Genomic DNA, 13,540 nt, shown 5'->3' with positions numbered 1-13,540 from the left:
TACCTGATGTACAAAAAATAATAACCAAACATACTAAGGTGTTTGGTGAGATACCTCCAGGGAGACCCCCGGATAGGGGAATCAATCATGTTATTGAATTAGAGGAAGGGGCTAAGCCAGTTATCATCACACCTTACCGCCATCCGAAGAGATGTAAGGATGAAATAGAAAAGGCAATTAAGGAGTTGATTGACATGGGGCACATACGGCCAAGCAAAAGTCCTTTCACTTCTTCAGTAGTATTAGTGAAGAAGAAGGATGGTGCAATGAGGATGTGCATTGACTATAGGGAGCTAAACAAGAAGACAATCAAGAACCGATACCCTATCCCACGCATCGATGAGCTTATTGATGAATTGCATGGTGCATGCTACTTCTCCAAGATTGATTTGAGATCCGGCTACCATCAGATATGGGTTAGAGAGGTGGATGTGGAGAAGACAGCTTTTAGATGCCACTATGGACATTTTGAGTTCTTAGTCATGCCCTTTGGGTTGACAAATGTCCTTGCCACTTTCCAGTCCTGTATGAATAGAGTGTTCAGAGACCAGTTGAGGAAGTTTGTGTTGATATTTTTTGATGATATACTGATATACAGCCGTACTTGGGAGGAACATTTGAAGCATATTGATATAGTGCTCAGTATTCTAGAGAGGGAGTCATTATATGCCAAGATGAGTAAATGTGAGTTTGGGATGACAGAGTTGCTCTATCTAGGGCATATTATTAGTGTAGGAAGTGTTCGGGTTGACCCAGACAAGATCAGGGCCATTCTAGATTGGCCACCACCGAGGAACACTTCACAACTCAAGGGATTTCTTGGGCTTTGTGGGTTCTACCGCAGATTTGTGAAGGGTTTTTCATAGATAGCAGCACCACTTATAGATTTGACACGGAAAGATAGTTTCAAGTGGTCAGAGAGGGCTCAGGATTGTTTTGATAGGTTTAAGGAGCTGATGAGTACATGTCCTATTTTAGCCATTCCAGATTTCACCAGGCCTTTTGAGTTGCAGTGTGATGCCTCGGGAGAGGGCATAGGAGTTGTTCTCATGCAAGACAAACATCCCATTGCATATGAGAGTAGAAAATTATGAGGTGTGGAGAGAACCTACAACATCTATGACAAAGAGATGCTAGCAATCATGCACGCGCTAGCTAAGTTTAGGCAGTACTTAGTGGGAAGCCGATTCACAGTAAAAACAGATCATAATAGCTTGAAACATTTCCTTGGATAGAAGGACCTTAATGACAGGCAACAAAAATGGGTGAGTAAATTACAGGCCTATGATTTCGACATAGCCTATGTCAAAGGGAAGAAAAATATTGTTGCAAATGCTTTATCTAGAAGGCCTCATTTGCTTGCTGTTGGGATAGTCATGGATGATTGGAGAGAGACGATCTTGGTAGAATATGCTAAGGATAGTTGGGCATCTAGCATTATTTAGGGAGCTATTCAAGATAGTCGATACACTGTCGTAAATGATCTGATCATCTACAAGGAAAGGATTTATTTAGTACCCGGGTCTGCTATGAAGCATAAGATTTTGAGGGCATTTCATGATTCGCCAATGGAAGGACATCCCGAATTCTTTAAGACATATCGGCAGGTGAGAGAGCGCTTCACTTGGAAAGGACTCAAATCAGAGGTGCTTCAGTTTGTTAGGGAATGCCCTGTGTGTCAACAGAACAAATAGGAACATTCTTTTTCGGGTGGTTTACTACAGCCCCTACCCATACCAGAGAAGAAGTGGGATAACATTTCTATGGATTTTATCATAGGCCTCCCCAAGGCATAGGGTCAAGATTGTATCTTTGTTGTGGTAGAAAGATTGACAAAATTTGCACATTTCTTTGCAATTTCGTCTACATATTTAGTAGCACAAACAACAGAACTATTTTTTCGAGAGGTATTCAGACTACGTGGGATACCATGAAGCATAGTCAGTGACAGAGACAATAGATTTATGAGCCACTTTTGGCAGGAGTTGTTCAGGTTATGTGGAACAGAGCTCACTCCGAGTACCAGCTACCACCCCCAAACTGATGGGCAGACAGAGATAGTGAACAAATGGGTTGAGGGGTACCTTCGAAACTACATTGTAGGAGAGCAGAAGGCTTGGGTGAAGTGGCTACATCTAGGGGAGTACTGCTATAATACCTCTTTCCATATGTCTATTCAAATGTCCCCTTTTATGGCACTGTACGGTTATGATGCTCCTAATTTTTTGGATTTGTTATTTGGGGATAGCAAGGTGCCTAAGGCCAAGGATACTTTGCAGGAGTGTCAGGACATTATGCGATCTTTGAAGAAAAATTTTCAAAAGGCACAAAATCAGCAGAAGCAATATGCTGATCAGCACAAGGTTGAGAGGTCTTTTGAGGTGGGAGATATGGTGTACCTCATGTTACAGCCGTATAGAAAATCCTCTCTCAAGAAGAGTGGAGCAGAGAAATTGAAACCACACTACTATGGACCATTCAAAGTAATCAGGAGAGTGGGCGAAGTAGCTTATGAGTTGGAGTTGCTTGCAGACAGTAAAGTGCATAATGTGTTCCATGTGTCACGTCTTAAGAAGGTATTGGGTCACAATGTGGTGCCTTCAGTAGTATTGCCACCTCTTGATGATGAGGGAAAGCTTATCTTGGTTCCCGAGGCCATACTTGACTCCAGGGAGAGGGTGCTTCGCAGGAGGACTACCAGGGAGTATCTAGTGAAGTGGAGGAACCTACCTCTCGAGGATGCTACTTGAAAAAATGAGCAGATATTGCAGCATCCAGAGCTGAAATTGCTTGAGGACAAGCAATTTTGGGAAGGGCAGACTGTAATGTCCCCTTTCTAGCATTCATAGCATGATGTTGTCGTTAGCCTATTTCCCCATAGTCCTGTAGGCTAACTAAGACATTAAAGGGGCTTAGAGGCCATTTGGCCTAGACAGTTTCAATTGCAGGTCTTTCTGAGGGGTTCTGAGGCAACTTTGGGCATACTTACTATTTATAGTAAGTCATCTTGGACATGGCTGGACATTCAGTCACAGTGGTATGTCGATGGTAATTGTTTAAAATTGACAAGAAGACTTATTTATCATTGATAAGATTTGTTATGCATTGATAAAGACATTTTATAAAGTTAAATTTAAATATTTAACTTTATTAATGCATAGACTATAGTTTGTGGGAAATATTTAAATTAAAAGAGTTCCCTTTATTTTTATAACACATTGGAGACATAAGGTACATAAAGGGAGTTATGTTTTATCCCACATTGAGAAAACGAAGGATTGAGCTCTTGTGAGAACAATATAAAAGAAATGGAAGAGCTTTTTTTTTTGTATGATTGGATGAAGATTAATGTTATGTTGCTGGATATCTGATTATTGGGCTTGGAGGATGGAATCTCTCTTTGCTAGCATTCTCTTCACTGTTGGAAGACACAATCAAGACGATCAATGGTGTTTTCACTTCAGGAAACACACTGGGTTTCATTTGGGGCGTTCGCATAAATAAATTTACAAGGGTTTGAGGTGCAGATCTGAAGTTAGTTATTGCTATAGTGCCGCATGAATAGTATTTTGCTACAGTCGGCATGAACAGTATTTTGCTACAGTACGGCATGAATAGTATTGGTATCAAGTTTGCTTGTTTTTTCGGCTGATTAGAAGTTTGGAAGGCTGCCGACTACATCTGCAAAATACTACGGCAACTAATTCCAGGTTTCTTCTGTCAAATTTTGATACTTTTCATAATAATTGTTGAATACAAGTCTGAATAGTTGTTGCAGCCTTTAAGGCAGCTATAAGTGCACATCTACATTTAAAAATCACCCTTTATCAGCAGATTGAAAGAGTTTCTAGATTTTTCATATATTGTTGAATGTGTGCCAAGTGTTTGTGAAAATGTTATGATGTGTATTATGCATTTAATGTCACTTCATAGTTGTTCGTAAATCTACTCATTGGAAAGCAATTTATTGAGGAAATCAACTTTACGAGTTTGCATACAAAGTGTTTGACAATATTCCTTAAGTTAAATTTCTACAAGTCAAAGTTCAAATTAGGGGAGGATATTACATTTATTAAATAATAATAACAAATTATAATTCATTAACCTTAAAAATTATTAATATTTAATATATATTAAATAACATTTAATAAATTTAATATTTAATTAATAAATATGTTAATGCTTAAATCTTATTACATATATTTCAAACTTTATTAAAAATTAAAAAAATACAAATTTAACTCACCTGCGCCAGCCTTTAAGGTAGAGGGTCATGCGGCCCTTGCTTGCCACAGCAAGGCTTGTGATGGCTGTCGCAGTAGTTGCGACAACAGGTACGATGTTGCCAGCAAGGGTGTTGGGAGGTGGTGGGGTGGTGGCCCTGCCTCCCCCTCCATATATTATTTTTTTAAAATTTTAATTTGTTAAAATTTAATACAAAACGAACATTATATCTTTATAATATATATATATATATATTTAAATTTAATTAAAAATTAATAAAATTAAATTCAAACACTATTTTTATCTATATGTATTTATTTTTAAAATATTTTTTTAATAATTGTTTTCAACATTAACCTGATAGAGAAAATTTGAGCAACCAATCGAATTTTCTCTTTAAATTTCTTTTTTTAATTTCAAAACCCACCTGAATTAAATACAATTTCCTTTTACCTACGAATGAGGTTTTTAAATTGATATAGTTTTCTTTCTATCTTATTATACATATGAGATATAATAGAAATAGCATAGATTCAGAACAAGAGAGCGATAGATTCATGCAAAAAAATCCAAAGAATTGATTTCAACAATCATGAAGAAGACATGATTATGTAAATAACATAATTCTAAGTGGGTGAACAAAACTCAAGAACCTACTTGGTTCTAGTGCTAAAATCGCAATGCCCAGAAGATTTGCCAGAGAATTCGCTTCTATCCAAGAACTTCTCTCTAACAATTTTTTCAAAATTTCCTTTCCAAAGTTCGCTTCCAAATTTGCTCCCAAAATTTGCCCTCCCTCAAAAATGAACCTTCAATTGTGATTAAAGAGTTCTCTCCTTAAATGGGGGCACTAATTGTGCATTCTCCTAGGAGAACTCCGTGCTCACCAGATTTCAACTCCTATTAACTTTTATTAATCTTTTCTTTATCTTTTCCATGCACGTTAAATGAATTATTAAATAATTTTATTTTACTTTTGACTTGACTTCTTTTTAATTAGTTTATTAATTTTAATCTCGTGCACACACTTTATGTAATTAAAATATCTTTATTAAATTTACTTGTTTTATCTTTTTAATTAATTTCTTATATTTTCAACTCATGCATACATCATGCGAACTTAAAACTTTTAATAACTTAATATATGTTCACTTTTAAATTTTATTTTTGAAACTTAATTGATAAAATATCTATTAGCTTAAATAATAATAATATTTAGCATTTATTTAAAAATAAACTCTAAATATATTATTATTAAATTAAATAAATATTATCACATTCTAAATTTATTCTTATAACTTTTTATTTTCAAATTTAATTCTTTTTATTTAATTAATTTTTCAATTAATTAAATATAATTAAGTATTTTAATGTCATAATAATTTTCTATTAAATTAAATCATTAATTTAATCTTTTAATTGGACTTAATTAATAGAAAAATCACCAAGGACTCATAAAACAACATACAAAAACCCATTATAGCAAAACAAATACAAAATCACACTAAAGGGTTATAATCATGAATTCATATCATTTGATGCATTTAGAGGGTACTCAACTCGGATACTTATCCTAATTATCTAGGACAAATGGCTTAAAAGTTTTGGATTTGGACTTAAGAATTTATCTCCCCTCTTTTACCATTGAGATAATGCGATAGGGTACGCTCATCCTGGCAATTTAAGGAAGTCGATATTTGGTACTTACAACCTGCATAAAATTCACGCATGTACAAACACAATATTCTAACCTAAACAACCAATGGTAGGAAGTGGTGCATTGTGTAGATCTTGACTAGTAGGTGACTACGACTCCCTTCCTTAACCACATCAAAAATGCCATACATAAAAAAAACAAACATGCACACCATACACATGCAATATGGGGTAAGTATGCATAAAAAAACACATAAGATAATCCATCTAACTAAACATCATCAATAACTGAAAAACACTATAATAATCATCATGCATACATGAAGTATAGAGTACCAAGTAATCTCATCATATAATCAATTGAATCTGAAACAATATCTGATAATCCCAAAACAATGCTACTAATCTTAAGCATAAAACTGGCCTAAAGATTTTGGCAATAAAAGTGAAAATGCAAACTAGGGACAGGCACTACATGAGTCTTAACAAGGGCCGAGTTGGAAGAAGTGCCAAAGCATGCTTTGTCATGAAGGCTCAAAAAATCAAGGGTTGTGGTGGACTTTGATGATAATTTCCCCAAAGAAAGGCACTGGGAGGGGTCCTGCTTTGAAAGTTTGTCATTAATTTTTTTTAAAACAACTATGACTATCATCAAAATTTTGATGCCTACTAGTTGCTATTTTGACAATGTTTATCATCGATGGCATGAAAAACTCATCAATAGAAATCTCAATGTCATCCATATTTTGATGCGATCTTCCATCAAGGACAGGAAAAGATTGTCGATAACAATTTCCTAAATGTCGAGAACTGTCGTCAATAATAATTTCACAATTGTGAAACTTTCAACATTTCCTACTAGTGGTTTGACACCACCCCATGACAGAGATTGGGATGATCTTCGAAAGAATGGTCCGTCGATATATTGACAACCCTAGATTATGTCAAAATTTTGATGAAATTATAATGATGATTTTTTTGACCACTAAGAGTCAAAATATCCACCAATGCTCATCAAAAAATAGGTCCAAATTTACTAGTGCTATATATATATATGTGTGTGTTAAAATTATTATGATATATTATGATAAAGTTTCATATTCGCTAAGAACACATATTACTATGGACTGAAATGTTGTATTAATCATATTTAAAACCAAAATAGGCTATCAGATATGAAAAGGTCAAAATCCCTGTACTTTTTTATTTTTGCAATTTTATCTTTTCCAAAACTTTCACCATGTTTGTGGTCCTTAGGGTTTGAAGCTCTGGTTGCTATGGAAGAACCTGGAATATTGAACTCTATTTGTATGCAAGCATTTAACATTGTAGTTTTCTGAGTCATGACTACTAGTGTTTTGAGGGAATTCTTTTTTCACCTGATTGCATAGTGAACCTCAAGGGCTTTTCTTCTCGCTACTCCACTTGTAAGTAATTTTTCTGTTCTTATGGAAGCTGGTATTTCTCCCATAGGTGAAACCTTGAATTTATACGTTTTCTCATTCTTTGTGATCATTTTTCAATAGGAAACATGATATTTTTGTATTTATATTCTTCAAGAAATCCATTGGTTTATCAATATAAGCCTGTGGTCGAAACTTGTGGCCTTGCATCTATAATCACTTCATTAGTTGTTAGCATGCTATTACACCACAATGTTTCATTAGTATATTTCAGAGCTCCACAATTATATTTTTTAGCTCTTAACTCTATGTAGCATACAATGAGGTTTTGATAAACAATGTCGTGCTCTATTCATCTTGTAATTTCATTGTAAGAGACATCATGCTTTATAATATACACTCAAATGCACCATTTCTGAATATATATTACATTTCTACTCATATGGTTTTTCTTTTATTTAATAGCAAAACTTAAATTGAGTTGAATCCCTCTATTACTTATTAGTTTTGGTAGCTTGGATAGTTATCTATCCATATTCTATTATTTATTATATAATTTTTTTTGCTAACAAATTGGTTAGAGTAAGGACAATTATTTATTAAATAATTGACTTATTTTAGAAGCAACTAGAAACCAATTTTTTTAGGGTTGGTAAGTTGTTTTATATCTCAATCATCAATTGTAAATTAATCTTGGCCATTGGTTTACCAATGAGAGTAGTATAAAAGGGGGTCTAGGGGGCATTTGGAGAACAAGAAGTTTGGAGAAACATTTAAAGGGCTAGCACATGAGTTTGTAAGTTCGCAGTGTTAGCAAGGGCACAGTGTTAGCGTGGGAATAGCAGTGGGGAATATCAACAAGAGAAATTAGGAGGTTGTCAGAGTTTTGCTAGTGAGAGGCAAGAAATTTTGTATCTCTTGATTTGTTGAAGTTTAATATAATTCCTCATCTATAGAACTAGTTTTCCTTTAGGGGTTTTTCTAGGGATAATTTGTCCAAAAATATTGTGTTCATTATGTTGTGCATTTCTTTTCATATTTTATAAGTGAAGTTGCAGTTGTGTTATTTTTTGATATTAAGCTGTAAATTTATTTTTGGCAGTTTAATAATTATTTATGATAGGAGATTAATAATCAGTGACTGTAATAGTTGATTTTTCACATTACTCTCAACTGGGTTTCTTTATTTTTCCTAGCTATACACATCACTGTGATATGCTGAATAGTAAGAAAAATTGAGGAGATGCTATAGCTTTTAGCTTTCTGTGATCTTCCATATTTAGAATGACCATAGATGTGGAAAGCACCCTATTGAGGGTTGTTGAGCTCCAAATAGCTCATAAGTGATGATGTTCTGAAAAGACCACCATTTTTGCATTTTTTAATTATTGTCTCCTATGAATGAGAGTTTTTTTTTGCATATTGGGCCTCTTTGAATTTGCATAGTGTCTCCTCTATACAATCGCAATATTTCATTTGAAATCTATTCAAACTTTGAGCTCTGTAATGTGTGCTCTTTGTATATTTTTGAATAGGCAATGCTTTTCAGTATCTTCTCTTAAATATTTGTAGCAACCTTGGTATTTAGCTGCTGATACATTTTATAGCACAAGATACATTTATACATTGTTAATGAGCTGCTTGAAATTTAATAGGGCTGTGACATCTAATGTTTATGAAACATGATTATGTAAGAAATCAGGCAGTAAAATACTCCAAAGATAAATTATTCCTTTATATATGTAAATGGTCAAAGCTACATTAAATTTCTCCATCATGTTTTGTAGACAATTGTGTAAACAACTACTGTGATCTTTTATTTTTGGAACTAATCAACTTTGGATAATTGAGGCTTTAAAATAAAACTCTTCTCTTTAAAATATGATTACATCATAAGTCGCTTTCATTAATTTATCATTTTGGCACTATATCCTTTATATGTTTGCATGTATTGTATTGAGTTGAGACTTTCCTTGTCATGACCTTTGAATGTCGCATGCTGAAGTAACTACTATATGATATAAACTAAAATTTTGATATTAGTAAAATGAATATACTGGGAGTTTTTGAAATATGCAATCACATATATGTTCTTATTTCTTCAATTTGAGTATTTCAATACTTTCATGTTTATTACCAGGCTAAAAAATTTGAAGCTTCTAATAAACCACATCTCTCTTGTTTCCTAATGTTCCTTTCATTATTGAAGTCTCCTTGATCCTGTCAATACTTCTTGAGGTAATCATGATAGTTTCGCTGAAAATTATTGACTTGGCAGTGTGCTTGGCCTCATTTTCTAGTCGTATTTTTTAGCTTGTAGTATCAAGCCATAAGTTGAAATGATGTATATACATGGTTGTAGGTATATTATATATATTTTTTATCCAATTCCCAAAAACAATGGCTTCTCTTTTATGTTATCTTCAACTTGAATTTTGGTAGCTATAATCTAAATGCATCTTTCAAGCTCAATGAGTTATTAAAAGATATTTATTGTTTCACATAATACTTCATGAATTTAGTTATTTATTTATTATTAAAGCAATAGGCTTCACTCCTCGGAAAACAATGACCAGTTTGTTCAAATTTTCCAATGGTCTTACAATGGGAAAATGGATAGGAAGTATCCAAATTGTTGTTGTGGTTATCAGGGTGAGGTCTTCCAAGTTAGTTTGACTCTCTGTGCCCCTATCGTATGTGTTAAGAGACATGTCTTTTTATTCTTCTTCTACTTATAATGAACGAAGAACAAATCTTTGGTGGAGGAGAAGCATGCCAACGTTTACCACAATGTAAGTTTACTTAATCTTTATCATGTAATTCAAAAAACCCTTGGTCTATTATAAACAATGAATGAAATGCTTGCAAAACCTACCAAACTAAAAAGAGTTCCTCCTAATGAACTTGTACTTGTCTGCATAAAAAGTCTTATCTTTGAGCTCATGAAAGTTAAAAATCTTATCTGTTTCTTTTATATTTTCTCTAACTGAATGTTTGTGACTTAGTTGAAAACAATCTTAGCATCTGCAAACAATCCATTAAAAACATGGCAGAACATTCATACACACATAGGAACCATTACTATCATCAACAAGAAAAAACAACAGTGGAAAAGAGTGGTTATGGAAATGATGGAATATTCAGATCCCTCTACCCTCCATTGGCACTTCCAAAGGATGATGAGCACATAAACTTAATCTCTTTCATGTTCAAAAATTCACTAGCTTATACTCACAAAACAACATTGATTGATGGTAATTCAAGGGAAAAACTATCTTTCCAAGATTTCCAAGAGAGGTGAAATGGGGGGGCAGTGGATTGTGCCAACTTGGTATCAAAAAAGGAGATAAGTTTCTCATATTTACCCCAAATTCCATCACTACCCCCTCTATTTTTTAGGGATCATTTCAATTGGGGCAAAGATACCACTATGAATCCTCTCTACACAACTATGGAAGTCACCAAACAAGTACACGATTCAAAGAAAAAGCTAATTTTTACAATCCTTGATGTATAGAACAAAGTTAAGGATTTGGGCATACCCACAGTCATGATAGGATCTGATCTTAATGTGGGTTTTAGGTCAACAATACTCATTACTCTATTTTCTGAAGTATTATACATGGGAGCTCAAAAGAATTACCCTCCTCCACTTGTGGTAGAATAAGGCAAAGGGACACAACAACACTCTTGTACTCCTTTAGAACAACTAGGGTCAGGAAAGGAGTGATTTTGAGTCCTAGGAATTTCATGGCATTTGTCTCTATGGTGTGTAGAGACCAAGAGGGCAGGGGTGAAAGGGATCAGATCTGGTTGTGCCTTGTTCCAATGTTCCATGTTTATGGCCTCTTAGTTGTAACACTTGGGCAGCTCCAAGCAGGGAATGTTGTGGTCTCCGTGGCTAAATTTGATCTTGTTAGGATGCTAAGGGTCATTCAAGAGTACAAGGTGACTCATTTTCCCATAGTGCCACCCATTGTGATGGCACTTGCAAATAGTAGGGAAATTGTTGGGCAGTATGATATGTCTTCTCTCAAGGAAGTCATGTGTGCAGTTGCTCAAATTGGAAGGGATGTTATGGAGGAGACTACAAAAAACATATCTACACCTCAAATCATTTAGGTCAATCACATTATGTATGCCTTCGAGTACTTTCACAACTATCATAAAAGTTCTCTAGATTTGATTCTATATTTATTTTTAGCATCAACTTTTCAAATCACACTCTGTGATCTACCATTAGTTTTTCAGTTACATCTCTTGCTCACTTTCATTCCAATGATAGATGAGGGAGTGTGATAGGAGATGTTGATGTTATTATCACAACTCCAAACTCAAATAATTAAGGGTTAGGTATTATAATTAAATGAGGTTGGTGTTATTGTTATGATTTAAATAGGGAATAATAAGTTACATAGAGTTCGGGTTGGGAAGTTTATTAGCACTAGATTACAATCATATAATATTTAATAATAATAAAAATGTAATTATTGACATTTGATTGAATCTAAAATTCATAATCAATCATGATTGTACATAAGACTGTGATTTTCTAAGTTTGTAACATTTTGTCTTTTTCAAATAAAAATCAAATAATTTGATGACAAATAGAAGTTGGGTTTCAGATTCAAATAACTAAGGGTTAGGTATTATGATTAAATATGGTTGGTGTTAATGTTATGATTCAAATAGGGAATAGTAGGTTACATAGAGTTAGGGTTGGGAAGTTTATTAGTGTTAAATTATAATAATATAATATTTAATAATAATAAAAATATAATTATTGACATTTGATTAAATCTAAAATTAATTATCGATCAAATCTAATTGTACATGAGATTATGATTTTATGAGTTTGCAACACTTATCTTTTTCAAATAAAAAATAAATAATTTGATGACAAATATAATTTGGGTTTATTTTCTATGGTTTAAAATATCTATTTTATTTGTATTGTGTGAATTTTCATTGAATTGTTTGATGTTTTATAAGAGAAAAGTTAGAACATTTATATAAAATTTGTGATCATTTTAAAATAATGTTTATATTACTTATATTTTATGTTGTTTCACAATATTGTGTTGTGTATTGAATTGTAGATCATAGAAATTAATTAATTTTAGTATGGTTTTAAATATTTATCTTGTTATTAATAATTTAGTGTTTATATAGAGTAAAATTAAAAGAGAATTGCATAAATTGTTATCTGGATGAAGAGTATAAGATTTGTCATTTCATTAGAGAAAAATGCATTTGTTCCTATTTGATTTCTTCAACTTAATTTACATCACTTTTTTTTTCTATTTTTTAGCCTATAGCAAATCTCAAGCTATCTCAATTGTCAATTAACACATTTTTTTGTTAAAAAGGAACTTGTGAACTATATTTCCAATGTGATTATTGCTGCCATCGAAAAGAGAGGACCAGTAACAAGATTAAACAATTCTAATGTACATAAATTAGAAGATTTTACAAGGGTTTCTCTAAATTTAGAAATCAAGCATTCTAAATTTAGAAATCATTTAAATAGTTATTGAGTTTTCTACATTGTTAAATCTATTAGTTATTCATCAAATTCTATAGATATAGATTGATGGGTTAGTTAGAATACATAGAAATCGATATAATTTATATTATATTATTGAAAAATGACTATAACAACTAGCATATTGCCTTAGAAAAGGCATCCAAAATCAAAGAACAATGGCATTACTAGCCAAATTAAAATAGGAGAAATAAAATCCATAAGTTTGAGCAAAACAATAAATGGAATTCAAGGAAATTGTGAAGCTCACCATCGAGGGGGAAAGGATATGTTAAAGATGCCTAAGAAATTGGTGGTGGTGAATGGAGAAGTTGAACCTAAGAGAATCAAAATGTATGATTGTGAGGTATTTATTTTGTTGACTAATTAGCGTTAATGAATGAAGAACAAATATAATGATGATTGTAAAATGTGATTCTATATTTATTTTTTTACAACTACTTAAATATAAATATTTGAAAGTTGGCAATTTCTTACCAATTCATATACTTAAGTAACTTTTAGAATAATTCCTAAATATAAAAATATAATTAAGTTGGCAATATGTTAAGTTGTATTCTTTTTTATTGTTCGAAGAATTTTTTTGATAATAGAATAGATAAATTTAGTAGCACCACTTTATAAGTACTCTTGATTATTGGAAGTAAATAGAAGATTTTAGTAATTTCTCTTATTTTAATATTTTGTATTAAAATAGCAAATTCAAAATGTA

The 13,540-nt window shown here is 32.8% G+C and overlaps 1 pseudogene; it reads left to right on the top strand.

The window, feature by feature from the left end:
- The first annotated feature begins 10,329 nt into the window (after positions 1-10,329).
- LOC149542935 (putative CoA ligase CCL7 pseudogene) lies at positions 10,330-11,405 on the top strand (annotated as a pseudogene).
- Positions 11,406-13,540: the final 2,135 nt, after the last annotated feature.

This window comes from Cupressus sempervirens, chromosome 8 (genome assembly GCF_028749045.1).
Source record: "Cupressus sempervirens isolate cs-2001-9-10 chromosome 8, ASM2874904v1, whole genome shotgun sequence".
NCBI lineage: Eukaryota > Viridiplantae > Streptophyta > Pinopsida > Cupressales > Cupressaceae > Cupressus > Cupressus sempervirens.
Note: the sequence above shows the minus strand (reverse complement) of the source record. Positions and strands in the feature narration are given on the sequence as shown.